At 47.6% G+C, this 25,318-nt stretch overlaps 2 protein-coding genes across 4 annotated transcripts in view; both read right to left on the reverse strand.

Moving 5' to 3' along the window:
• The window catches only part of NCEH1 (neutral cholesterol ester hydrolase 1), an 824,131-nt gene that overhangs the window by 125,271 nt on the left and 673,542 nt on the right, over window positions 1-25,318 (reverse strand). Inside the window, exon 6 of one of the 2 annotated variants that reach the window (XR_007776033.1) lies at window positions 23,184-23,240. The exons of the other annotated variant lie outside the window; for it this stretch is intronic. The gene's annotated coding sequence lies outside the window, so the exon portion shown is untranslated. Of the gene's footprint in view, window positions 1-23,183; window positions 23,241-25,318 lie in introns of those variants that run through there. 2 annotated transcript variants of the gene reach the window in all.
• The window catches only part of PLD1 (phospholipase D1), a 135,431-nt gene that overhangs the window by 108,287 nt on the left and 1,826 nt on the right, over window positions 1-25,318 (reverse strand). Inside the window, exons 2-3 of one of the 2 annotated variants that reach the window (XM_050965833.1) lie at window positions 15,848-15,937; window positions 1,508-1,610 (exon numbers count right to left, since the gene is read on the reverse strand). The gene's annotated coding sequence lies outside the window, so the exon portion shown is untranslated. The remainder of the gene's footprint in view (window positions 1-1,507; window positions 1,611-15,847; window positions 15,938-25,318) is intronic. The other variant, XM_050965832.1, reaches the window with a different exon arrangement.

The following is a 25,318-nucleotide window of genomic DNA, read 5'->3' on the forward strand; positions in this document are numbered from 1 at the left end:
ACAAGTGGCAAGCTGTGACATTTCCCCATTACTTTATTTCCCTCTGCCTGCTCTTGTGCAGGAGGGGACACTCTGGAAACCTCTCTGTCCCAGCACCAATTTCAAGGACCATCCAGCACTCAAAGCGACTTGCATCTTAATTTTACCCAAGCATTAACTTCAATTTCCTTACTTCTATTGGAGCTGCTAACCAATTTCTGGCAAATCCTTCCAAGCTCATGAGCTTTAGCTCAGCTAATGCATGTTTGTCTACTCTCCTATTAAATCTAGTTTATTTTGGCAGAAAGAATGATTACTGAGGAACCAGCAGCAAAGGGAAACAAACATTTTAGATCGATAGGCTGGCACTGCTGAGAGCTCTATCAAGCAGCAGAACAGAGCATATTTTACATTCCCATTCCCTTCTCCAAGAAGATTGTGCGCGTGCCCATTAATGCCTTGTTGGAGTTCCCACGACATTCCCTTTCTCGGATGTAATTCTTCAAAAGGATACTTGGCATCGGTCCTTTTTCAGTTCGTGATTTTGAAGGAAGACAGTGCGTCTAGTGGCTAAAACATGGGCCAGCACTTTTGTTTTCTATTCCCATCCCTGGTCCTGATTTAATCTGTATGCAGTGTAATTGTAGCTGTGTCAGTCCCAAGAAGTTAGAGAGACAAGGTGGATGAGGTAATGTCTTTTATTGGACCAGCTCCTCTTGGTGAGACAGAGAAACTTTTGAGCCATAAAGAGCTCTTCTTCAGGTCTGGGAATAGGGTTGCCAATTTTGTTTGAACATATTCCTGGAGGTTTCGTCACATGACATAATCTTTAATTAGAGATTAATCTTTAATTCCTGGAAACTCCAGGACAATCCTGGAGAACTGGCAACCCTGCCTGGGAAAGGTACTCCAAGCATCACAGCTAAATGCATCCAGTGCACTAAATGCCCCAACAACAATTATGTGGGTGAAACCCAGACAATCACTATGCTCTTGAATGAACTCATAAGGACAAATAATAACAAATAAAAACAAAACACCTGTGGTGCACGTGATCACTCTATATCTGACCTGTCAGTCCTCATCCTCAGGGGAAACCTACACAACAATTTGAAAAGATGAGTCTGGGAGCTTACATGAATCACTCTGCTAGACACTAAAAATCATGGACTGAACAGAGACAGTGGATCTATGGCTTATTACAACAGTCTGTAACCCGTTACCCTCCTTTTTTGGTCTTATGACTGCAGAGGTGTTAAAGGAACACTCCACCTTGAATGGTCCCCTATAATACATGCTAACTGTACACTAAACAATCTGTCCCACCTTGCATTTAGCTGTGACACTCAGAGTACCTTTCCCAGACCTGAAGAAGAGCTTTGTGTGGCTCAAAAGCTTGTCTCTTTCACCAATAGATGTTGGTCCAATAAAAGATATTACATCACCCACCTTGTCTCCTTGATGTAATCTGTGATCTCTGGCAAGTCCCTGAACCTCTGTGTAACCTTCCATATACATCAACACTTACCTACAGCACAGGGCAGCGTGAAGTTTATTTAATATACAGCACTTTGAGTTCCTGGTGTAGACGCATTGCATGAGGGTCACACTTGCATCGAAGATGCGGTATTCTGTAAGTGCAAAGGATGGATATTAGTATGACTTTTTATTTTTGCTGATTAATTCTTTTTCTTCTCTTTTAAATTTTCCATTGACTAATGCCTCCCCTCAGGTGAAAGCCCATGCATATGAGAACGAGAGGCACACTCACACAGATCTTGATCACAGAATAGATTTTCCAAAGGTCCTTCAAATGATTTCCTTACAACACAAGCAGCAATACATCTCTGCTCCCTTTGGCAGGAGGCAGTGTTGTCTGGCTCAGAGCCCAGTAGGCAAAACTCTTTGGGATAGGCATTGTCTTTTACTATGAGTTTAGATAAGGCCTACCACCACGAAGTTCCAATCTAAATGGGGCTTCTGGGTGATGTTCTAATACAAATTAATAATATGGACTGGGAGTCAGTGGAAGTGGGTTCTAATTGCCCCTCTCAACTCTGATTGAGCAAGTCATTTGGCCTCCCTGTCAGTAATAACGACCTCAAATGGGTGTTGTGAAGCTTAATCAACTAAAGTACTTCTGAGAATTTTAGATGGATGGCTCTATACAAATGCTAAGTGTTACTACTATTATCTGCAGCTCAGGGACCTGCTCATAAACTCAGGTCTGGGAGCTGTCAAGAATCTTAGGTTCTTATAATTCTGTAATCAAACCTCCGGGAAGAAGAGAACTGAGAGAAAGAGAGTTTGCCACACAGTCATTGCTGGGAAAATAGCGTATGGAGAATATGGAGAAGACAAAAAAATCGCCAGATTCCTCACTGACTTCAATGGAGTCAAAGTTGGGATGAATCTGACCCATGCTTGGTCTAGACACATTTCTGTACTGGTATTATTATTTGTTATTTGTTTTACCATAGCACTTAGGAGACCTAGTCATCTACCAGGATCCAATTGCGCTAGGTACTGTACAAACACAGAATAAAAAGACGGTCCCTGCCCTGAGGGCTTACAATCTAAGTGTAACACAAGAGACAACAGATAGATACATATGGACGTGGGCGTACAAGAAAACAATGGGCTGGTCCACACTACGGGGGGAAATCGATCTTAGATACGCAACTTCAGCTACGTGAATAACGTAGCTGAAGTCGAATATCTAAGATCGGATTACTCACCCGTCCTCACCGCGCGGGATCGATGTTCGCGGCTCTCCCTGTCGATTCCGCAACTCCGTTGGGGTTGATGGAGTTCCGGAATCGATATAAGCGCGCTTGGGGATCGATATATCGCGTCTAGATGAGACGCGATATATCAATCCCCGAGCAATCGATTTTAACCCGCCGATACGGCGGGTAGTCTGGACGTAGCCAATGAGACAATATTGGTCAGTTGTCTCTGCACAAAAGCAGCCATCATCTGAAGGATAATAATGCGGTAGCTTTGTGGATGTTGATGGGGAACACCTCCTGACCATGGGGGGGGACGGGCGGTAGGGAGAGAGGGAGCATGGGAGAAAGCACAAAGATGCTTGTTGGAAAATATAACAAGAGGATATTGGAGGCTGACATCATGGGCCATGGTATAACTATGTCAATTGGAGGGCAAAAGAGTAGGGGTTCCCAATACAGTTATATGGCTGAAACTCCTAATGCTGAAGCAGTTATACTGTTATGAAGGTGCCTTACACCAGTACGGCATATTCCCATATGGGAACAAGAAGTATAAGACACCTTCGTAGCAATATAACTAGGGGAGTTTTATCACTTTAACTATAGCTACAGTAACTTATGTGTGTAGATAAGGCCTTAGAAGTGGCATGCAAAGATTTTTTTTTTAAACTGAGTTTGCACCCTTTTCTGTTTCTTTATCATGTTTGAAGAAGGTCTGAAATGTTGGCTTTGTTTTTGTTTTGTTTTGTTTTTGTTTCCCCTCTGCTTGAGTTTCACCTTTGGCGTATCAGGAATATCATGTCTGATCTTCCCTCATTGTGCTAGGGACCTCTTGTGGGGGAGGAGAGGTGTTTCACTCTTTTTATTAATGATGATGATGATGATGATGATGAAGAAGGAGTAGGAGGATTTGTGAGCTCTCCCCCAGTGACTGAAAAGCTGAGGGAGCTGAACTTTAACAGACATCATTACTCTCAAGTGTCTGCTAGGCACTTGAGTTAAATAAGAGTTAAACAAAAAGGGTTTGAACAACCTGACTCAAAGTGACTTCGACTCTTAATTGTTCCATCTTTATTCTCTCTATTTGTGATGTCATTATTTTACTACTGCCCCTGTCCCCATAAGAGTAGGTAAGACTTGAACAGATCGTGTAAAAAATACGTGGAGGAAAAATAAAGTCCATACATCATAAAGAAGCAAAAAAAAACCCACTGTTTCTTTCATGTACTAGTCACCTTACAGGAAGTCTGCTTAGCACTAGGTACAGAAGGAATCAGCAGCACCACCTGGTGGCAACAAAACAAGAAATGCTGGCCATGATTCTCACAGATTTCAAGATTTTAAGGCCAGAAGGCTCTGTAATTTATGATCATCTAGTCTGACCTCCTGCACAACACAAGCCACAGAACCTCACCTAGTGATTCTGTATTAGCCCCATAACTTCTGTTAGCTAAAGCGTATCTTTTAGAATGATACCTAATTTTGACTGGAAAGCGATCAATTCACATACCCTGGTATGCTGTTCCAGTGGTTAACTGTCCTCACTATTACAAATTGAGCTTCATTTCTAGTCTGAATTTATCTAGCTTCAGCTTCCAACCACTGGGGACACGTCTTCATTGGCAATGTTAAAGCGCTGCCGTGGCAGCACTTTAACATGGCTTGTGTAGTCACAGCATAGCGCTGGGAGAGAGCTCTCCCAGCACACTGAAAAAACCACCTCCATGAAGGGAATAGCTACAAGCAGCGAGGGTGCACTGTCTACACTGGCATTTTACAGCGCTGAAACTTGCAGTGCTCAGGGGGGTGTTTTTTCACACCCCTGAGAGAGAAAGTTGCCGCGCTATAAAGTGCCAGTGTAGATGTAACCCTTCTAACCCTCTGAGTTGGCAGCAACAAGGGCTGGGTTCAGTATCCAGGGGTTCCGTTTCAGTAACACAATGCATAACCGGCTCGAGCCCCCACCCAGTGACCTGGGACACTTACATACCACCTCACCGAGCGCCTCTAGGAGGCAATACTTCCCCTCTCGCAAGCACGGAGTCTGAGTGTAGCAAAATCCTTTTAATAAAGGAGGGAAACAATGCGGCATTACATTGGAGAAACACCACAAACAGGATTAGAACACAAACTATAAGCAAAAACCCACCTCCAAGTACATTTGGCAATGTCCTTTCCCCCTTAGGGTCTTAAGTCCAATCACCCCAAAGTCCAACAACCCGAAAGTCTCTGGTCAGTGCCACCCCAGAGTTCAAAAGTTTATCTGCAGAGTTTTACGCCCCTAGCCTGGGTAGAAATGGGGGGGGGAGGCCCACACAGGGTGTTAAGGGGCACCTTACGTGGGCCAGGGCCAACTGCTCCACGTCTCCGTGGAGTTCTGCTGCAGCCTTCACCACGACCAGCTCCACTACACCAGCTGTGCCGCTACTCCAGCCGACCCGTGAGCCACGCCAGCCGTCCCCGCAAACCACTCCACTACGCTCACTGCTCCACGGGCTGCTCCAACATGCTGCAAACTTCTCCCCTCTGCCAGCTGCTTAGCGATAGAGCTTCAGGCTCCCCCACTAGTTAACACAGCACTGAGTGATATCAGCTCAGCTCTTTTAGTGATTTCAGCTTGTAGTAGGGGAGTCCCAGTGCTGGTGCACCATTGGCCCAACGTGAATTCAGCTCAGCCGCCTCTAGATGGACTCCTATTGGAATCAAAATTAGCTCCACTCTTTAACAGTGGAGAGAGGAGGATGTGCAATTGGTGTTCCAGGCCCTCAAAAGGGGCCCATACCATCAGGTACACACACCAGTCCCTAACCTCTCTCCATTCACCGGGTTTTGGAACCCATGTCCCTTCTCTAGCAAGTACTACTTAATTGAGGTTGAGTCATCTCTGTCATAAAGCAGTCTCATGGTTCCTCATTCACATAATCAGGGTGACAACACTTTATTCCTCCTGCCCCAATAACAAAGAAATTGGGGATCCTGGAGCTGTCAAAATAACCATCCCAGGCTGCCGTGGACTATACTAGGTGGGGTGGGTGTGCCAATGCAAATACCTGAAATTCACACTCCCTGAAATTCTTTCCACACTCCCCATAATTCACCACCAGTTGTCAGGGTAGAGCTCATCCTGACTCTGCTTACATCAGCAATCCCTGGATCTCCTTATTCCTTCTTCTGCTATCATCAGAAATCTCTTCCCTGTGTAGCTCCTTCCAGATGGTGATCAAGTCACCCCTTAACATCCTCTTCCATAAACAAAATAGACAGAGCTTCTTCAGTGTCTCACTATAAGGCAGGTTTGCTAGACTGCTCATCCTTTTGTAGCTCCTTTCTGAATGCTTTCCAATTTGTCTATAAAGAGGCTTCCCTCCTCTCTCTTTGCAGGGGGAAGAAAAGTAAAGCTATAAACCAGTGTTGCCCAATGGTTGGCCTTCAAGGCTCTGAACTGTGGCCTTCCAGGGCAGTGACTCTCAACCCTTCCAGACTACTGTACCCCTTTACGGAGTCTTGTGTAGAAGGCTGGCTTTATGCCAATTCCCCTGATTCTCCGGAATCGGGCCCCGCACTGAACAGGGCCCCGCGCCCGCTGCCCCGCTCGGGGGGTCTTCAGTGGCATTTCGGTGGCGGGGGGTTCTTTGGTACCATTGAAGACCTGGAGCAGCCCCCCCGTCGCTGAAGTGCCGCCGAAGCCCCGGACCGCCGCCGAGTATTCCAGTTGGGCCCTGCGGGTCATAAAGCTGGCCCTGCTTGTGTACTACAAGTTTCAGCTCACTTAAAAATTACTTGCCTACAAAATCAAACATAAAAATACAAAAGTGTCACAGCACACTATTACTGAAAAATTGCTATCTCATTTTTACCATATAATTATGAAATAAATCAATTGGAATATAAATATTGTACTTAAATTTCAGCGTATAGTATATAGAACAGTTTGTACTGACTTTGCTAGTGCTTTTTTATGTTTCCTGTTGTAAAACTAGGCAAATATCTAGATGAGTTGGTGTAGCCCCTGGAACAGCGGTTCTCAACAGGGGGTCCACAAACTCTGTCAGGGGTCCAGTGGCTAAAACCCTGAGCTCCAGCCCCAGCACTTCCCGCTGGACTGAAGCCAGGGCCTGTGGGGTTGAAGCCCCGATTCCTGGTGCCCCCTGCAGGGTTGAAGCCCTGATCCTTGGCACCCGTGAGGATCAGGGCAAGAAAACTACAGTGCAAGAGCAGGAAGTCCTGGGGCAGCTCCATACTACACACACACACACCCGCCTGCTTCTTTCCTCTCCCCTTCCAGGTCAGAGGCAGGAAGCCAGAGCCGGACAGTGCGGGACCTGCTGCTCTGGCTGGTGCCATGGAGCAGGCAGCCTCTGTGTTCCCTCATCTCCTGCTGCTGCGGAGGGTTGAAGCTGCTCCTCAGCTCCCAGTCCCCTTTGCTCCCGCGGCCGGTAAAAGCTGCCTGGGCAGGGGAACCAGCTCCATGGCTGGCAGAGCCCTTGAGGAACAGGGACCACAGGGGAGCAAGGCGGATTAACCTTTTGTGGGCCTGGCGCCAAACAAATTTCTGGGCCCCCCATGGGGGCAATGGAGCATGGCGCGGGGGAGGGGAGGTCGGTCCCTGGAGCAAGGGGCCAGCCAGGGGTAATGGAGTATAGCATGGCAGGGGTGGCCACACTCCGTCCAGCACGAGGGCACTATTTACAAACCAGCAGTTGCCAGGTGCACAATGACCCTCTCAGCTCTGTGCTGCCAGCATGGCCCTTCTCCTCAGGGGTGGGCCCATGTCATGCCACACAGCCCCCCTGCCCAACACCAGAACACCTCCCCACTCCCTATGGCCAGAGCCTGCCTAGACCCGCTCTGCCCAGCGCTTCCCCAGACCCTGCCACAAATGCATAGCGCCCTGCACAACACCACAACTGCCCAGCACCCCACACAGCACCCCCACTCCCTAGTGCCCCAAAACACAAATCTTCCCAACCCCCTCCCAGCCAAGCATCCTCCAGAGACCCCCCTTCCCTACATCCTGCCTCCCCGCCCCACTCACACCAGCCAGGGCTGGTTCTGGGGCAGGGAATCGCTCCGGCCTCTCGGGAGTGGTACTATCACTCAGGCTAGGGCCTGCCCTTTCAGGACTCCCTCAGGACCAGGGCCAGCGCTACCATTTAGGCAGCCTAGGCGATCGCTTAGGGAGCCAGAATAATTGGTGGGCACCGTTTTGCCGGAGGGGGTGGCAGGCGGCTCCGGTGGAGCTGCCGCAGTCGTGCCTGCGGAGGGTCCGCTGGTCCGCGGCTCCGGTGGAGCTGCCGCAGTCGTGCCTGTGGACAGTCGGCTCCTCACGCAGCTCCGGTGGACCTCCCGCAGGCACGACTGCGGCAGCTCCACTGGAGCTGCGGAGCACCGGACCCTCCGCAGGCACCACTGCGGCAGCTCTACCGGAGCCGCGGGACCAGCGCACGGGGCAGCGAAATTGCTGTCCACCTAGGGCACTCAAACCCCTAGCGCCGGTCCTGCTCAGGACCCACTTGCCTGGAGGGGCCCAGCCAAGGCCCCCCCACTGTCCATCCCCCCTCCCCCGCCCTGCAATTGGCTGAGACTGGCCAGGCCTCTGCATCAGTCCCAGGTGGCTCAGCTCTGGGGAGACAGGCAGGGCCCCCCAGCTGTCAGAAGCAGAGACTGCCTGGAGCTGGAGGTGTGCTGGGATCCAGCCAGGAGGCAGAGAGAAGTCAACTTGTGGAACTCCTTGCCTGAGGAGATTGTGAAGGCTAGGACTATAACAGTGTTTAAAAGAGAACTGGATAAATTCATGGAGATTAAGTCCATTAATAGCTATTAGCCAGGATGAGTAAGGAATGATGTCCCTAGCCTGTGTTTGTCAGAGGGTGGAGATGGATGGCAGGAGAGAGATCACTTGATCATTGCCTGTTAGGTTCACACCCTCTGGGGCACCTGGCATTGGCCACTGTCAGTAGACAGGACACTGGGCTAGATGGACCTTTGGTCTGACCCAGTACGGCTGTTATGATGTTGTTCTTATGTTCCATGCAGCCACCAGGGCAGCTCAGGAAAGGGGACAGGGAAGAGAAGAAGCTAAGAACCAACAACCAGTTATGGCTGCCTGATTTTCTTCCCTAGCCCATGTTAGAGCACCCAGGATGCTGCTCTAACTTGTGGTAGAGGGCAACATTTCACTGTTTGAAAATTAGGGGTGATCAAAATATTTCCATCAAAACTGTTTTTCAATGGAAAATTGAGTTTTTGACTAAATTACATTTTTCATGAAAAGTGTCTGCCTTCCACAGAATATTTCATTTTTTCACAGAAAAAGCAAGCACCCAAATATCAAAATATTTCATTTGGAGATTATCCTGCCAAGGTGCCGCATAGGAAATGAAGTTTGGTTTTCTCATGTCCTGACTCTCCTCTGTCAATGGGACTCCCAGCCAGACTATATTTCCCATGATGCACCAAATTTTCCCCTCACCATTCAGGGAGACTGATACACTCCAACCAGAGTGTGCTACACTGAGGCCTTGGCTACACTTGGAGGTCTGCAGCGCTGGGAGTTACAGCTATCTTCGTACAGCTATGCAGGGAAAGCGCTGGAGTGTGGCCACACTGACAGCTACCAGCGCAGCAGTGGGGCCACATTTGCAGCATTTGCAGTGCTGTTGGGAGTGGTGCATTATGGGCAGCTATCCCACAGAGCACCTCGTCCCATTTTGGTGCCGTGGGTTGTGGGAAGGGGACGGAAGGGTGCGGGTCATACTGCTTCCTGTCCCAATGCCCCGTGATGCATCGCTTTACATCCCAGCAGTCACTGTTTTTCCGTCCACGTCTGGGGCCATTGTGACACTCCCAACGGTTTCTGTGCAGCGCGATTTCTGTGGGAAATGAAGCCCGAACTGCTGAGGAGTATGCTGACGAGTCTCACCAGCACATCACATTTGGCAGTTGAGCTATTCCTTAAGCTCCAAAGTGATGAGGAGTCCGACAATGATTGCGAGTCGCCTGACGCGTACGACACGACATTGCTTGTGGCTTTCACGGAAATGCTCAACACCGTGGAACGCCGCTTTTGGGCTCGGGAAACAAGCACTGAGTGGTGGGATCACATCGTCATGGAAGTCTGGGATGATGAGCAGTGGCTGCAGAACTTTCGGATGAGAAAAGCCACTTTCATGGGACTGTGTGCTGAGCTCACCTCCATCCTGTGGCGCAAGGACATGAGACTGAGAGCTGCCCTGCCAGTGGAGAAGTGGGTGGCTATTGCAATCTGGAAGCTGGCATCTCCAGACAGCTACGATCGGTCGGGAACCAGTTTGGAGTGGGAAAGTCGACCGTTGGAGTCGTTTTCATGCAAGTTTTCAGGGCCATTAATCGCATCCTGCTAAGAAGAACCATGACTCTGGGGAACGTGCAGGACATTGCGGATGGCTCTGCACAAATGGGTTTCCCTAACTGTGGAGGGGAGATAGATGGGACGCATATTCCTATTCTGGCACCACCCCACCTAGCATCCGAGTACGTTAATCGGAAGGGGTATTTCTCTATGGTTCTCCAGGCGCTTGTGGGCGTTTCATTGACATTAACACAGGCTGGCCTGGAAAGGTGCATGATGCACGCATCTTTCGGAACACTGGCCTGTTCAGGAAGCCGCAGGCAGGGACTTTTTTCCCAGACTGGAAGATCACAGTAGGGGACACTGAAATGCCCATTGTGATCCTTGGAGACCCCACTTACCCTTTAATGCCTTGGCTCATGAAATTGTATACAGGGAAGCTTGACAGGAGCAAGGACCGGTTCAACTACAGGTTGAGCCATGCCGAATGACTGTGGAGTGTGCTTTTGGCCATTTAAAAGAGTGCTGGCGATCTATGTATGGGAAGCTAGACTTGGGGGAAAGCAGCATCCCTATGGTTATATCCGCGTGCTGTACCCTCCATAATTTTTATGAAGGGAAGGGTGAAACATTCAGTCAGGCATGGACCTCTGAGGTTCAACGCCTGGAGGCTGAATTTGCACAGCCAGACAGCAGGGCTACTAGAGGGGCCAAGCACAGGGCTTCAAGGATCAGGGATGCTTGGAGGGAGGAATTTGAGGCTGAAAACCAACAGTAATGTTTGGTGCCTTGCACAGGAGTGAAGTGCAGTGGTTACAATGTTAGTAGGAATCTGTTTTTCCTAAGCTGATTTGCAGTGCCTGTTTCTTTCCTGGGCTAAGGTATCTTTGACTTTCTGCAATAATAAAGACTGTTTTCAAAGCCAAGAATTCATTTATTGAAAAGAAAATAACTTTATTGACAGACACACAACATTTTGGGAGCCTGAAAGGGCAGGGGGGTGGGGTGGGGAACTGTACAGTCACAGGTTTGAATATGTCCTGTCTGGAGTGCTGTGCCATGATTGCTGCACTTCAGGATGAAAATACTGCATGGTGATGGGGGTTGAGTGCAGAGGGTAAGGGTTGTAGTTCTCAGGGCTGGTTGGTGAACATACAGGTGTTGGAGGCAGCTGGTGGAGGTAAGAACCTGGATGCTGGGGAAGGGGGTTTGGAGCTGACATTGGGGCACAAGGGAAAGAGCTTTGGGACGGGGGCACGGCATGCGGTAGTGCTCTGCCTGCATGGCTACGAGCACCTGGATAGAGTCCGCTTGGCGCGCCAGGATGCTTATCAGCTGCTTTGTGCTTTTCTTTCTGGCTGCTGCGTTTCTCTGGCGGATCCTGCTTTCCCTTTCCCTCCAGTCCTGCAGTTTTTTATTCTCTCTGGCAGAGTGATCCATAACTGTTTGCAGCAGGGCGTCTTTGCTTTTTCGCGGCTTCTTCCACAGGTTTTGGAGTCTTTGAGCTGCTGTTAACACGGGCAGCTGAGAACTCAAGGTCGCTTGTGGAAAGGAAAAAAAGGCAACAGTTAACAGAGGCAGCATTGTTTATATCTCAGACAGTTATTCCCACACAGTGAAGGAGTTTACAGTCTTCACTTTAGCATAATTTTCCCATACCAAAGAGAGCGCACATAACCCACAGGAGCCCCGAAATGATGAGTAATGGGTACTGATTGCTTCAAGGCTGTGCTGGGGTTTCTGTGCATTGGGGAAAGCAAACAGCTGCAGGGGGCACCTACACTGAACACTCTCCCAACATTTTCCACAGGAGTTAATCCTGGAAGATATCTCGCTGCTGTGGGTCACCTGGGAAGAGCGGGAGGGTCTTCTACAGCAATGCGGATTCCGCCCTGGCCCCTATGCAGCTTGCCTGTGTGCACCAACGGTCCCCCCCAACCCACGCGGCACAGTGGCGCGGACGTGTTAGCCTGACTGGGACAAGGACCACAGTGGCTCTCCCTATAAACTTGCGCAAGCGCATTGCCCATGCTCTGGCTGAAACTTTTGAAGAGATTACCGATGCCGATTACCGCGACATGATAGACCTCATCAATGGCCTACTCCACACCTAGGCATGCATGCATGCATGCAGCCCTAACCTTCCCTCCTCTCCTGAAACATTTCCATTTTGAAAATAAAAGCCGCTTACCGGAAACCCTCTCCTCTGCTTGTCCTTCACCAAGTACCAGCTGCTGTGACTGGCTACCTTCCTCCTGCCTTGAGAAGAGCTCCTGGCTGCATGCCTCCTGGGACTCCGGGGTGTCTCCCCCCACCCCAGTACCCTCACTCTCGGTTTCCCTCCCCCTCCACCTCCTCCACCGCCACCTCCCCCCCCGCTCCAAAGTGTCCATCGTGGTCCTCGGATTGGCGGTGGGGTCACTCCCAAGTATCGCGTCCAGCTCTTTGTAAAAACGGCAGGTCGTGGGGGCAGCACCAGAGAGGCGGTTTCCTTCACGGGCTTTGCAATAGGCACTCCACAGCTCCTTCACTTTAATCCTGCACTGCACCGTGTCTCGGTCATGGCCCCTTTCCAGCATGGCCCTTCAGATCTGCCCATAGGTATCGTAATTCCTATGGCTGAAGCGCAGCTGTGACTGCACAGCTTCCTCACCCAAACACTGATGAGGTCCAGCAACTCGCCATTGCTCCATGCTGGGGCTCGTTTGGCGCGTGGAGGCATTGTCACCTGGAAAGATTCACTGATTGCGCTCCACACCTGGCTGAGCAAACAGGAAGGGGATTTTTAAAATTCCTGGGGCATTTAAAGGGCGGGTCACCTGAGGCCAGGGCAGTAGAGTTTGAACTGATGAGCAGAGTGGCTGAGCAGGCATTCTGGGATACCTCCGAATGCCTCTGGAGGCCAATAACAGCGCTTTTGGTGGCCATACTGGTGGAGCACCGCTGCATCACCAGTGCTGCAGTCGTTATTCCCCAGGCAGAGGTGGAGTACATGCAGCGCTGTAGCCAGGGAGATACAGCACTGTATGTGCCTTGCAAGTGTGGATGGTGAGTAAGTTGCAGTGCTGTAAAGCTACCACCAGCGCTGCAACTCTTCAGTGTAGCCAAGGCCATAGAAGAAAATGGGAGCATAAGGCACTTGAACTACAACTCCAATGAGACCCCACAGCAGCATTTCATAATTGAAACATTTATGGTTTTGGCAAAATATGACTGTTTTTGATTTGACAAAAAGTTGAATTTTTTCCAGAAAAAAAAAAACGTTGCAGCTAGCTATAATAAAGATGTATACTGTGCATGTACACTGTTCAAAGCAAGGCGGGAACTCCACTGAGTTATGCTCCTTTCCTAATTATATTTTAAATATATCCAACACCACATGGCGAATTGGCATTGAAAAGAATTTTAAATGCCCTCCCTGTAAGAACACATATTAAAGCCAAAGACTTTGGGTGGCTTTTCATGCTGGCAACAGGTGCGTAAGCAGACCTGAGGGACAGTTCTTTCCTGATCGCCCCCTAAAGTAGTGTGTCTCTAACACTGCTCTCTGTTTCACTGCAGGCTGCATCTGAGAACCACAATGAACTATCCAGGAGATAAGCACAAGGCAAAGAAATTGCATTTGCTGCTGAAGGTTTACTCCAGATAATTTCCTCATGATTTTTTTCCCACACCTAATTTGCCTTTGGGTGGGGAAGAGAAAAGATTTTCCTTGGCAATCAGCTCATATTTGCATCGTTACATAAAAACCTGGATGCCACTATCTGGTTGTTTCCTGACTCACATTCTATGCTGTAGCAACAGAGGTAACCAATCAAACTAACCGGATAAAACGAATCCCTTTGGAAAACGCCTGGGCCACGTTACCAAAGTAGCCTTCAGATCTGAGGAGGGGCACAGCAAATGTCCAAAGATAAAGCATAGCTTAACGAGCAACAGGAGCTGTTCTGCTGCAATTTAGGCAACTCTAGGGAAGAACAAGATCTGCAGTTTGTAGAAGGCAAGCTGACAGGAGCCTATTTTAGCTCCCGCCTCTTAGACATAAGGTACTTAATCAAAAAGCACATTATTAAGCTGATTGGAAGGGTGTCAGTAGGATAATAAAGTAATAGCAGCAATGGGTTTGAGTGGAGTCAGCAGGTCTATCTCAGATCCTTACACACACTCCCATTACCACAGTATCTGAGCCCCTCACATTTTTTCATATATTCAGCCACACAGCATTCCTGGGAGGTAGGGAAGTGCTATAATCCCCAACGTACAGATAGGGAACTGAGGCACAGAGACATTAAGTAACTTGCCCAAGGTTACCCAGCAAGTCTGTAGTAGAGTAGGGAACTGAACCCACATCCCAAGTTTCAGACTAACCACTGTATCATCCTTCCTCTAATCTATAGAGCTACCCAAAAGTTAACAAAAGGGCCAGATCACAGAGCCCTTCCTCACCATCACAAGAACTTATGTAACCCACACGCCTCCTGGGTATGGTGCTCTGTCCCATCAAGTGGCACCGAGACCACTAAGAGAGACAGAGATTAATGAGTTTGTTCTACAGCCTTAGTTACAAGGCCTATGGCCCTTAGCTCATGCAGTAGAGGTGCGCGCACTAAGAGGTCCCAGGTTCAATCCTACTTGCTGGCAGCTAGGGTCTGGGGGTATTAAATTTAACCTTTGGGACTGCTCACATGAACAATGGCTCACCAGTATGAGTAAAGGGTCAAGATTCTGACCCAAGATGATTTGGCTGGAAACTAAAATTATTGCAGGATTTCCCTGCAACGTCTTGAGAATGAAGCCCCACCAAACTTATATATTGTACCTTTACAGATTTCCATACAGACTTCCTCCTCATCATCCCACCTTTAAGTTAGCCCCAAATCACACTAAGATCATTTAAAAATATTCTCCCCTCCTTTTGCTGGACTCTCATTTGTCAAAGGCTGCCTCTCTCCAAGGATGGCGAAGGCACACTAGGGTCAATGCCAAGAGTGAGCAGGCCATGGAGGGTCTATGCACAGGGACTCTGCAAACAACCCCACGCATACCCACTCTGCTCTGTAGTGACTCTCTCTCTCAAATCCTGCAGGTTTCTATGAAAAATACAAATATTTATAGCAATGTGTTTTTAAAATACAAGCTCCACTGCTACAATTTTTAAATTTCTCAAAGATTTTGTCCATATTCGGCGTTACTAGAGCTGAGGATTTAAAAATAAATCTTAAGAATCTTAGAAGTGAAAAAAAATTCTGTGGCAGAGAATGTAAAGCTGCCATAGGAATCTGGACATAAATTTCCCCTCAGTTTTAATGCAAATATTAATTTTAGGGGGAATCAGGCACCCAAATCCAGTTCTGAAAATCTCAGTCTACAGAATTACTGACAATGCGCCCAATCCTGCAAACACTTCCAGGTGCAGTGCTTTCTAATCATAACTGTTACAATCAACTACAACGCCACTGCTCATGGTAGTAAGCACTATGCCCAGCAATATGTGTTTGCAGGATTGGGCCCAAAGATTTTACCTGACTTTTTCCCATTTGTGATTTGTCCAACCTCTGCATCAAACCAGTGGGACTGCACAGAGGGGGGATTCTCTGTGGAAGGGCAGCTCTGCTGTCTTCACAACACCATCCCCTATAGAAGCCTCTCTGGGTGGTTCATTTTAGGCAAGAGTTGGAGACAGGCCAGGCTGGAGGGAAGATTGGGATGGGATGGGAATGAGGATGCAAATTATCTTCCCTCCAGGCCCACAAAAACTATTTAACAGAACCCAGGCTGGATTTTTTTACTTTATTTGTGGACTTACTTAAGAAACAGAACAGGTGTAGAAGACACAATTAAGACACGTGGTCGCTTCACAATAGAACTCCCATTGTAGCTACCACGTTTGGTGTACCTAAAAAAAGAGAGAGGGCAAAGACATTCAAGATTTGTTTCTTAATCCACACCGAGGTGCTTGATGAGAGAGAGCATTTATGTAAAATAACTTGCTGCACACTACTTACAGTGCTCCCAGTCAGGAAGCTATTTATTATAACATCCCTTTTGTCACACTCAATTCAGATAGCAAAATTAAACGTGAACACCATAACCTGCTTAACTCAACTATTAAACTCCCTTAAAGTCTATATCATCATATATATAACAAAATTGATTTTTTTAACTTATCTAACTCTTAACTTTTTTGCAACTAAGGAATTTTCCTCAGGATTTCAGATGGTGGTTCTTTCCTGCCTTAGTATTATATGTTATGTGTCTACATTGCAGGTGGTTGGATGCTGGAAGGAGTGAGAGTTTCTCTTACGCTAACAGATTATCTTGAACTTGGCTCTTCTGGTGGGAGTGTGTTTTGAGAGTCTGTTCCAATACCTATCGGTGGCTTGTCAGCCTGTGTTTTCTTCCATGTCATGCTGAGCAAGTCTCAGTGGAGTGCATATTTCACCATTCTCCACTTCCTGGTTTTGTCTTATGTTCACAGTTGATTAATGTACTTCTGGTTTTGGTGTCATATAAACCCCTCCCCTGCTATGTAATATGAACGAGGATTTGTCTGGTCAACAGATGTAGTTTGCTTCTGGGTGCATGATTTGTTTTGAGAACAGTTTGATCTTGACAGAGTCTCCTGGTTGCAGCTAGTCAAGTGTACTAGGCTTTGCCTTTGCATGTCTCTTCCTTTTTTGTCTGTTACTCCTTCAGCCACTGCCAGTTGTAATAATGCTGAGGCACCAAGTTAAGTGTGCTTCTTGACATCAACCATTGTACCAGGCTGCTTGCTATTCATACCTTCTGCAGGAGATTTTCTCCATTCAAGAATGCCCTGTATTTTCTCTGCTTTTTGCAGCTTACTTTAATAGAGCCTCAGCAATTTGAGCTGCCAATTTGGCTTTGCTTTGTGACTGGCTCTGGTATGGTGATGTGATATGACTGAATTTTCAGCCCTGGGTAATGTGCACAAACTCACTGCAAATGAACTGGCAACTGTTATGTGAAACTACACAGCTTAGGATACCAAGCCTGCTAAAGTGCTTCACAGCTTTGTCTATGATGGTCACTGAGGTAGTGTCTGACAGCTCATCCACTTCCCAGAAGTACAAGTTTGTGTGGTTTGCAGTGAAAGGGTTCGTTCCTACTTTGCTCCAAGGTCTGCGGGGAATACTGGGTAATTTCATTTCTCTTTTTGCTGGTTGGCCTTCATTTCCAATAGGCATCACAACTGCTCACCAGTTCTGTGATATCCTTGGTCATGTTTGGCTAGTATTATGGCATCTCTGCCTTTCCAGCTATGGTCTTCTATTCCAGAATGGTTCCGATGCATTCTCGAAAGAATGTCTGTTCTCATTTATTCTATTCTAATACTGCACTCATCACTTGCAGTATCAGAGCGCCTTCCAGTAGTAGTGTAATCAACATGATAACACATCTGTTCTTTGTTGTTTGTTCTCTCATCTTTTCCCCAGGGGAGAAGCATGTGGAGTGGAGGGTCTTGTTTTAGTAGGGCTTTAGGTTTCTTTGTTTATTTTCAGTTGTTTGCTTCCTCAATACCACACATTTTGTTTGTTTGTTTTTCTTGTCTGCAAGCTTTGGCATAATGATTTCCCTTCCCACATTTATTGCACATGATCCCATATTTGGGACATTTTCCATTAGCATGTTTTTCCTCCATTATACCCACAGGTCTCCTTTTACATTTTATCTCCTCTGCTTTGTATTTGTGCATTGCTTTTGCACAAATTGGCAAGACACTGATGTAGTCTTTCTCCAGATTCTCGATTACACTTGTTGAAGACTTACCATTGGTATAGGATTTTTTTGTGGGTAGGAAGTACTTTTGGAGAGCTTTGAAGTCAGTCTGCTGATGATGTAATCCAGATACTGTTGGAGCACGTGGCAGAGCCTTTGCCCATTATTGCTAACAGTGCAGCTGCTCTTATTTTATTTTCCTTTTATCCACCCATGTTACAATTTCACAGTTTTCCCATTGTGATCTAAAGAAGGTCCAGTTCCTAAACATGTCCCTTTTCAAATCTATGTGCCTAGGTAAAGGAACCTGGTATGTTCCCATGACTGTTACTGTCTCTATATTTTGGGGAAAGGAAACCACAGAGGGTATTAGCAACATTCTTAGTTTCTGATTTCACATACCTGCAGAAGCCGACTCATTCCTGACACTAAGATCTGTGTTCAAGCACAGAAAGAGAGACAGCCAAGCCAGTGCAACCTTCAGGCTTTGTTCGTTAATCCACATATACTGGTCTCACTCATCAAGCACTTCCTAAAATTAGAGTTTTATAATTTTCTATGTATAATCATCTAGAAGGGCCACTGCCACATGCCCAGAAACCTAGACACTCTCGTACTTCCAGAAAAAGCATTACCCCACCCCCACAAGCAGGGCCTGGAACGCATGTCTCCCCACTCCAGCGGCGTGACCTCACACGCATGGTATGTGCGAGGTCACATCAGTGGAAATGGAGGGGTATGCTCTTCAAAATGGTGTCCCCCATCCATGATATCAGACAAAACCGTGTCAGTTTTGTTTCGGTACCTCTCAGGGGACATAATCACAGAAAAGGAGGACTAAAAACTGGCTTAAAACTGGATGAATGGCCTGCCTATTATTATCCTACAGCATTGTTTTTCAAACCGTGGGTCATGACCCACTACTGGGTTGCGGCATGTAAGGCACTGGGTCGCTTTGCTCTGGTCAACACTGCCAACCAGGACATTAAAAGTCCTGTCAGCAGTCCTGCCCAGGCAGGATAGTGCCTACCTTTTCCGACACCGCGTTGTGCCTCAGAAGTGGCCAGCAGCGGGTCCGGCTTCTAGGCAGGAGGGCCACGGGGCTCCGCATGCTGCCCCAGCCCTGAGCACCGGCTCCACACTCCCACTGGTCGGTGCCTGCAGGTGAGAGTGGCATGGAGCCACTTGCGCGCCTCTGCCTAGGACCTAGACCTGCTGCTGGCCGCTTCTGGGGCACAGCGCGGTCCGCAGTGCCAGGACAGGCGGGAAGCCTGCCTGCTGCGCCGGTGACTGGGAGCCGCCAGAGATAAGTCCACGTTCCAACCATGCGTCCCAATCTCCTGCACCAGCCCTGAGCCCTCCCCAAAACTGTAACCCCTTCCTGCACCCCAAACCCCTCATCCCTGATCCCACCCCAGAGCCTGCACCCCCAGCCCAGAGCCCTGAGCCCGTACCACATCTCAACCCCCTGCCCCCACCCTAAGCCCCCCCAAACCTGGAACCCCTTCTTGCACCCCAAACCCCTCATCCCTAGCCCCACCCTAGAGCCTGCACCCTCAGCCCTGAGCCCTGAACCCCTCCCTCATCACAAACCCTGCCCCTGCCCAGAGCCCCCTCCCACAGCCTGAACCCCTCATTCCCAGCTCCACCCCGCAGCCCTTACCCCTGCACCCCAACCTCCCCATCCCCAGCTCTGTTGGATCACAGGCATCAAAAATTTTCTTCAACTGAGTCCCCAGAAAAAAAGTTTGAAAACCACTGTCCTACAGCACCCCTGTCAGGAGGCTATTTATCATAACACCACAGGTGGTCCCACCTTGGTAATAGTAGTGCAACAGGCCAAGGTAAACAAAGCCCAATCCAGCCCAATCTGGAACACAGTTTTCACACCCAGATTTGAAGAAGTCTGGCCAGCAGCACCGCAACCCTGTTACAAACCAGTTTTGCAATAGCTATGCTTAAACTGGGTCTCTAAGGTAGTGAAGATAGGGACTATTCCTGTGGCTTTTAGGGATGGGGGCTGTGCTGAGAAATCAATTCACCATATTAGGCAAGTCAAGAGTGAGACCCAGCTTCATCTACAGGGAATCATAGTAGCCAGAAGAGTTTTAAAACAGGAATTTTCCCATAAAGATGGCACCATGGTATCCGTGTCCTTCAGTTTTAGGTTCTTTGGGGCCAACCTATGTAGATTAGGTCCCTACCAAAACAGGTCAGAGAAACCATATTAGCGTTTTTTGGGGGAACCATCTTTAAAAACTGTTCTGGTTAACACAGTTTCCCTGCAGTGTAGAGACCTCACAGTAGGGCCATGGTCACATTAGTCCGGGGATCTGCACTATGCTCCCGGGTTTAGCAGAGTAATGCCACGCCCCTGTCACTTATGCACACGCAACCCTCCTAGGGTTGCTAACTTTCTAATTGCACAAAACCGAACATCCTTATCCAGCCCCTACCCCAAGGCCCCATCCCTTCTCTGTGGCCCCACCCCCACTCACTCCAGCCCCCCTCCTTCTGTCGCTCGCTTTCCCCCACCCCCATTCACTTTCACTGGGGTGTGGGAGGGCGTGAAGACTCCAGCTGGGGGTTCAGGCTCCAGAATGGGGCCAGAAATGAGGGTGTCAGGATGCGGGAGGGGGCTCAGGGCTGGGGCAGTAGGTTGGGGTGCTGGAGGGAGTGAGGGCTCTGGCAGGGTGTGTGGGCTCTGAGGTGGGACTGGGGATGAGGGGTTTGGAGTTCAGCAGCAGGCTCAGGGCTGGGGCAGAGAGTTGGGATACAGGATGGGGTGCAAGCTCTAGCTGGGGGTGTGGGCTCTGGGGTGAGACTGGGGGGTTTGGCATGAGGGAGGGGGCTCAGGGCTGGGGTGCTGGAGGGAGTGAGGGCTCTGGCAGCGAGGTGTGGGCTCTGGGGTGGGACTGGGGATGAGGAGTTTGGAATTCAGAAGCAGGCGCAGGGCTGGGGCAGAGGGTTGGGGTGCAGGCTCTAGCTGGGGGTGTGGGCTCAGGGCTGGGGCAGGGAACTGGAGTGCAGGAGGGGGTTCAGGATGTGGGCTCCAGGAGGGAGTTAGGGTGCAAGAGAGGGTTCTGACTTGAGGCAGGGGTTCAGGGTGCAGGCTCTGGGAGGAAATTCGGGTGGGGGAAGGGGTTCTAATCTGGGGCAGGCAATTCAGGTCGCAGGCTTCCTGCCTGCCCTGCCATGTCTGGCCCTGAGGTAAAGGCATGGCCAGGTGGCCCCTGCTGCTCCCACTGGCAGCAGTTCCTGGGCAATGGGAGCTGCGCAGCTGGCGCTTGGGCCAGGGGCCGCGCGTGGAGTCTCCCGCCTACCCCTGCAACTAGAAGCTTCCGGGAACTGCATGGAGCCAGGGCAGGCAGGGAGCCTGCCTTAGCCCCACTGCGCTGCTGACAGGACTTTTCACAGCCTGGTCAGCGGTGATGACCAGAGCCGTCAGGGTCCCTTTTTGACCTGGCGTTCCAGGCAAAAATTGGGTGCCTGGCAACCCTAAACCCTCCCTTGCCACGTGAGCAGAACAAACTGCTAGGGAGAGAGGAAGAAAGGTGAGCATTAATTTTGCTCCACAACAGCACTTTTTAGCATCAACTTCTTTTCAGGAATCATACACAGGAGTGACTGCAGCAGAAAAAGGGAATTAAATAAGCCCCCCAAAAGCACATCTGCTCAAAGAGAAACACAAGCCAGGCTGACAAAGCAACACTGTTACATTTATTTATTTTCAGAAAGCACTGAAGAGACCCAGAGTGAACTGAGGAAATAGCACCGAGTCCCAGCCAACTCCTGAAGACCTTTCTAAAAACCTCCCACGTCGTGAAGAGGAGAGAGAAGAAATGCCATCCAGCTAGAGTGACCAGATAGCAAATGTGAAAAATTGAGACAGGAGGTAATAGGCACCTATATAAGACAAAGCCCTGAACAACGGGACTGTCCCTATAAAATTAGGACATCTGGTCACCCTACATCCAGTTAAGCAAATACAGCAATTTTCATAGAATCATATAATTCTGGGTTTTCCTTTTATCAGAAAGCCTTTATCAGAGAAGGAGTAGGTGCATGGAGTGAACACCTACACAGCACTGGTTCTGAAACAAAGAGCCTCTAGGTCAAGGAGATAAATAATAACAAAAAAAAAACCCCAAAAAACATGAGGAAGTAGAATCACCTCCCCATCATAAGGAGCTTTCAAAAAAAACATTTTCCTTCAAGGAGGTTTAAAAATCTGTCCGCAAGCAGAGTCTCAAACAAATTTTACACCTTGGCATGTGTGCACACCAACACACACAAAAGCCTACATGAGATTATAGACCCAGTCCTGCTACTATTAAAGTCAAAGGCAAAACTGACACTGGACCTAAATCATCACTGCTTGTGTCCTCATTCACATCAGTGCAAAGCCAATGTAAAAGAATTCTTTGGTCCCTGACACCTAGGTTGGGTGCACTCATTTTTCACAGTGAGTGAACAAGACTGTGAATCAGGCCCATTGACTTCAAAGGTGCAAGATCAGGCCATGTGAAAGGACAAGAACACACAGAAGAGGAAGGGCAGAGTGATTAAATATTTACAGAGCAACAAAAAATGCATACAGCCATTATTGTTTGACTTTACCAGCATGTCAGTTTCACAGACCCTAAAACAACACATTGGGTGTGTTTTATATCTTTATACTCCATTAGCCTTAATTCTGTCCATAAATCTGGGAAAAACTGGAAAATTAAAAATCTATATAAAATTTCAGCTTTGGGTGGCAGACCAAGATGCCCAGAAGACACAACAGAATGTACTGCCTTCTCTAGAATTTCTTTCTAAAGGAAATACCGAAGCACAAGAATTTATACAAGGCACATAAGTAAATACTGCTCTGGGCAGTAGATTGTGTACATGTTTGGCAACACCCATTTACCTAGCTGATCCACCCAGTGCTCTTTCATGGGGAAAACTGCAGGCAAAAACACACGGAAAAAAATTTGCATTTCACCTGCTTTTGCATATTATTAGTTGGCAACTGGTACCCTATCTGTCTTACAGCAAATTATTTCAAAGATAGATCAAGAAATGGTAACATAAATGGTAACATAAATCAATAGCTACAACTATTAGTTCTTATTACACACAATATTAAAGATGCCCATCCTGACCGTATCCATAAACAAAAGCACAAGAGAAGGGCCAACTTACCTTCTGATTTACCACTTGTAACTCCATCTAAAGCCATATAGTTGTGTGAAAAGTTAGACCAAGGGTAGTCAACCTATGGCACGGGTGCCGAAGGCGGCACACAAGCTGATTTTCAGTGGCACTCACACTGCCCATGTCCTGGCCACCGGTCCGGGGGGCTCTACATTTTAATTTAATTTTAAATAAAGCTTCTTAAACATTTTTAAAGCCTTATTTACTTTACATACAACAATAGTTTAGTTATATATTATAGACTTACAGAAAGAGACCTTCTAAAAATTTAAAATGTATTATTGGCAGGCAAAACCTTAAATTAGAGTGAATAAATGAAGATTTGGCACACCACTTCTGAAAGGTTGCCGATCCCTGGGTTAGACAAAGCAGAATTAGATCCTAAATTAAGCAATTAAAACTATAATTGAAACATATAGCAGCCTCAATGCATACCCAGAGATGGATTTTTTGTTTGATATGGTGAGATTTACATAATAATGAAATAGCTTCTGATCACATTTCTTTTTGTCATTCCACAGAGCAGGATTACGACAGACATTCAATTATCCGAGATAAACTGAAGATAGGCCATTTATTTAAGATTTGCCAGCTGTCCAGTGCGGCAGGCACATGTGAACAACATAAATACAGCATGTTTGATCAGGTTCTACTTCACATTTACAGGTCTTGATTCTAGGGGCTGGAATTTCCAGATGAGAGCAGTGAGGTGTTCTGAACTTCATATGAAGAGGCAAGGAGTCATTATTGGCTTCTTTTCAAGCACATATTTATGCAAACTAGTAGAGTTTACTGTGAATTTGCATTAACTTTGCCTAAAGAACTGCTTCCAAAGACCTGTTGCTAACCCCCTCCCCACCCCTTTTCCTATCCAAACAATTCCTGGCTCACATTATGAGTCAGATTCAGGGCTGAGTTCTATTCAGAACTGCATGTGGTCATCTAGACAAAGTAACTTACATGAGGATTAACTTGTGATTTGCCAGATTCTTCTAAGCTCTCCTGCTATTATTTTAGCAGTTCAAAAAGGAGTGTTTTCCAGAAAGGGGAGTGGATTTTGGCCAAAGAGGGGGCATGGGAGGTGCACTCTAGATGTATGCTGTTGTACAGACTCCCTTAATTAAAGTCCAGTTCAGCTAGTATATATACATCTCAACAGACTCAACCCTGAAGTCCCTATGCAAGCAAAACTCCCAGTGAAGGCAACAGGAATTTTACAGGCCTTATGACTACCCAATCAATCTCAATGCCTATGAGTGCAATTCCCATTGAGGGGGGCACACTTGCACTGCGATGAGATTTAAGACTCTTAAGAATGAATCAAGGGAATATGAACAAATAAATCTAAAATCTCAACCTCACTGTATCCATACAGCCAAATAGCAAATCTCTTTGCTTCCATAATGCTCCATGGTCCGATTACGTGACAAGGTCTTTTTTTTTAAAGTCCTCACTGAAAGCATACCACTCTTTACTGATAAAGAGGATCTATACAGATTGCATTTCAGGAAGTAGTTGATTCACAAGATGTTGTGATAAACACAGGACAGACAGCTACAAGGGAAGAATAGAGACCAGTCTCTGAGGGATAAAAAGGCCCTCCTCCCTATCAACTGGGGGGTAACTATGGGTCAATCAGGTTTAGCTGAGAAGGGGTTGCCAAGATATCAATTACAATCAGCTGACAGGGAGCTACCTGAAGTTAATTAGGATCAGCTGGTTCCAACCAAGGGCTGCCTGAGACCTTTTTAAACCCTCCCCTGGGAAGGAGGAGGGGGAGAGAGAAGGAGCCCTGTTGTCAGGAGATGAGGAGCAGCAAGACAGCAAGCCTCACCATGAGGAGAGACCTATTCTCTCCCACAAGGGAGAAATATACTATAAAAAGGACCGGTGGAGGAAGGGAACAGACTTCCACTGGGTCCCCAAGCCTGTCTTCCAAGGGCTAAAAGCAGCGGAGGCTGGGGAGACCGAGAAGGTGCTTTGCCACAACGTGTTCAAGTTAAGTCACAAATGTAAGCAGATATGCAATGAAATCAGACTCACAAGCATACTGCATGTGAAAATAATATCTAATAAAGGAGTTTCCTGTTTCCTAAATTCCTGTAGTACCATTGTAAAGCAACTTATGTCTGTTTTATTATTGGATCCATTATTTGAAACTCCTACTAATAGTTAATAGGAGATCACTTCTTTCTAACTGGAAACTCAAAGCGTATGCAGCAAATCTCACAACACTTGTGCATCTAAACACACAAACTAGAAATGAAAAGAATAATACTTTTCTTTATTTATAAATTATAGGTGTCAGAGAAGCATACAAACAAAGATATTTGAC

Source organism: Gopherus flavomarginatus, chromosome 8, assembly GCF_025201925.1.
Source record: "Gopherus flavomarginatus isolate rGopFla2 chromosome 8, rGopFla2.mat.asm, whole genome shotgun sequence".
In the NCBI taxonomy this organism is placed as follows: Eukaryota; Metazoa; Chordata; order Testudines; family Testudinidae; genus Gopherus; species Gopherus flavomarginatus.